The sequence below is a fragment of the Triticum aestivum genome, chromosome 4B (assembly GCF_018294505.1).
Source record: "Triticum aestivum cultivar Chinese Spring chromosome 4B, IWGSC CS RefSeq v2.1, whole genome shotgun sequence".
Classification (NCBI taxonomy): Eukaryota; Viridiplantae; Streptophyta; class Magnoliopsida; order Poales; family Poaceae; genus Triticum; species Triticum aestivum.
This window is the reverse complement of record NC_057804.1, coordinates 453,120,316-453,123,779: the sequence shown is the minus strand read 5'-3', so window position 1 is coordinate 453,123,779 and position 3,464 is coordinate 453,120,316.

The following is a 3,464-nucleotide window of genomic DNA, read 5'->3' as shown; positions in this document are numbered from 1 at the left end:
CTCCCCCTAGATGGGAGGAGGGTTTCCCCTCTGTTCCATGGCCTCCATGGCAGCAGAGGGGCGGGAGCCCCCTCTGAGATTGGATCTCTCTCTGTTTCTATCTGTTTATGCGTTCCTGTTTTCTGGCCTTTCACCATTTCTTAAATTCCTGGTGATCCGTAACTCCGATTGTGCTGAAATTTTAACACAATTTTTATCCCGATAATATCTTTCTTGCAGCGAAAGAATGACACCAACCTCCTTACAAGGGACCCACAAGCCCTCCAGGCGTGCCCAGGGGAGGGGGCACGCCCCTTGAGCATCGCCTCGCGTCGATTCTTTTTCCCAAAAATCACAAATACTTTAGAATAAATCTCCGTAAATTTTTATCGCGTTTGGACTTTGTTTGGTATGGATGTTCTGCGAAACAAAAACATGCAACAAATAGGAAGTATCACAGGGCACTGGATCAATATGTTAGTCCCAAAAATAATATAAAATGTTGCCAAAAGTATATAAAAGTTGTAGAATATTTGCATGAAACAATAAAAAATTATAGATACGACGGAGACATATCAGCATCCCCAAGCTAAATTCTTTCTCATCCTCGAGTAGGTAAATGATAAAAAAGATAATTTTTGAATGCTATCTAGCATAATCTTGATCATATAATCTAATTGTGGCATGAATATTAAGACAGGAGTGATTGAAAGCAATAGTCTATCATTTGACATAAAGACATTAATACTCAGGCATCCCAACAAACAATCATGTCTTTCAAAATATCAATGCTAAAGAACCCTATCCCTACAAAATCATATAGTCTTGTCATGATCCATCTTCTTAACACAAAGTATTTATCATGCATAACCCCGATGACAAGCCGGGCAATTGGTTCATACTTTTTAACGCGCTTCAGCCTTTTCAACTCTCACGAAATACATGAGCGTGGGCCATGGATATAGCACTATGGGTGGAATAGAATATGATGGTGGAGGTTGCATGAAAAAGACAAAAAGGAGAAAGTCTCACATCGACGAGGCTAATCAACGGGCTATAGAGATGCCCATCAATTGATGTCAATGCGAGGAGTAGGGATTGCCATGCAATGGATGCCCTAAGAGCTATAAGTGTATGAAAGCTCAAACTGAAAACTAAGTGGGTGCGCATCCAACTTGCTTGCTCATGAAGACCTCGGGCATTTGAGGATGCCCATCATCGGAATATATAAGCCAAGTTCTATAATGAAAAATTCCCACTAGTATATGAAAGTGACAACATAGGAGACTCTCTATATGAAAAACATGGTGCAACTCTGAAGCACAAGTGTGGAAAAGGATAGTAACGTTGTCCCTTCCCTCTTTCTCTTTTTTTTCTTTTTTCTTTTTTCTTTTTATCTCTTTTTTTGTTGGGCCCTTTTGGGCCTTTTTTTGTCCGGAGTCTCATCCCGACTTGTGGGGGAATCATAGTCTCCATCATCCTTTCCTCACTGGAGCAATGCTCTAATAATGATGATCATCACACTTTTATTTACTTATAACTCGATAAAACTAATACATGATTACACTATGAATGCCTCTCGAAGTGTACCAGGACGTGCAATGATCTAGCATAGTAAATATACCAATAAACGGACAAGCCATGAAATATCATTCTAGCTATCTTACGGTCGTGCAAAGCAATATGACAATGAATGCTCAAGTCATGTATATGATGATGATGAAAGTTGCATGGCAATATATCTCAGAATGACTATGGAAATGCCATAATAGGTAGGTATGGTGGCTATTTTGAGGAAGATATAATAAGTCTTATGTGCGATAGAGTGTATCATATCATGGGGTTTGGATGCACCAGCGAAGTTTGCACCAACTCTCGAGGTGAGAAAGGGCAATGCACGATACCAAAGAGGCTAGCAAATTGCGGAAATGTAAGAGTGCGTATAATCCATGGACTCACATTATTCATAAAGAACTCACATACTTATTGCGAAAGTTTATTAGCCCTCGAAGAAAAGTACTACTATGCATGCCCCTAGGGGGGTAGATTGGTATGAAAAGACCATCACCCGTCCCCGACTGCCACTCATAAGACAATCAGTAATAAATCATGCTCCAATATCATCGCATAACGAGAGACCACACGTGCATGCTTCGGGAATCACATATTCCCTGAAGGGAATATGCCCTATAGGCAATAATAAAGTTGTTATTTTATATTTCCTTATTCATGATAAAGGTTTATTATTCATGCTAGAGTTGTATTGATTGGAAACTTAAATATATGTGTGAATACATAAATAAATACCATGTCCCTAGTAAGCCTCTACTAGACTAGCTCGTTGATCAAAGATGGTTAAGGTTTCCTAACCATAGACATGTGTTGTCATTTGATAACGGGATCATATCATTAGGAGAATGATGTGATGGACAAGACCCACCGGTTAGCTTATCATATTTATCGTTCAGTTTATTGTTATTGCTTTCTTGTTGACAAATACATGTTTCTTCGAGTATGAGATTATGCAATGCCTGGATATCGGAGGAATACCTTGTGTGCTATCAACCATCACAATGTAACGGGGTGATCATAAAGATGCTCTATAGGTATCTCCGAAGGTCTTTGTTGAGTTGGCATAGATCGAGATTAGGATTTGTCACTCTGAGTATCAGATAGGTAGGTAATACACATCATAAGAAGCCTTGCAAGAAAAGTGACTAAGGAGTTAGTTGCAAGATGATGTATTACAGAATGAATAACGAGACTTGGTGGTAACGAGATTGAACAAGGTATGAAGATACGGACGATCGAATCTCGGGCAAGTAACATACCGATGGACAAAGGGAATTATGTATGTTGTCATAAGCTTCGACCGGTAAAGATCTTTGTAGAATATGTAGGAGCAAATATGGGCATCCAGGTTCCGCTATTGGTTGTTGACCAGAGAGGTGTCTCGGTCATGTCTAAATAGTTCTCGAATCTATAGGGTCCGCACGCTTAACGTTCGTTGACGATATAATGTTATATGAGTTATATGATTTGGTGACCTAATGTTGTTCGAAGTCCCGGATGAGATCATGGACATGACGAGGAGTCTCGAAATGGTCGAGAGGTAAAGATTGATATATAAGACGATGGTATTCGGACACCGAAAGTGTTTTGGAGTGCACCGGGTAGTCATCTGGTCACCGGAAGGGGTTCCGGACACCCCCGGTAAGTGTATGGGCTTAATGGGCCAAAGAAGGGGACATATCATCCCACTTAGGGGCTGGTGCGCCCCTCTACATGGCTGGCCGACCCTAGGGGAAAGGAAAGGGGAGGGGTGTCCCCTCCTGCCTTTCCCTCCTCGGGAGAGAAAGGAAAGGCATTACAAAAAAAGACACATCTGTGACATTTTGGGCCGAACAAAAAAAATGTGTCATGCTTATGACACTTCTATGACGATAATTGTGACAAAACCCGGTATCATCATAGATGTGGTGGGC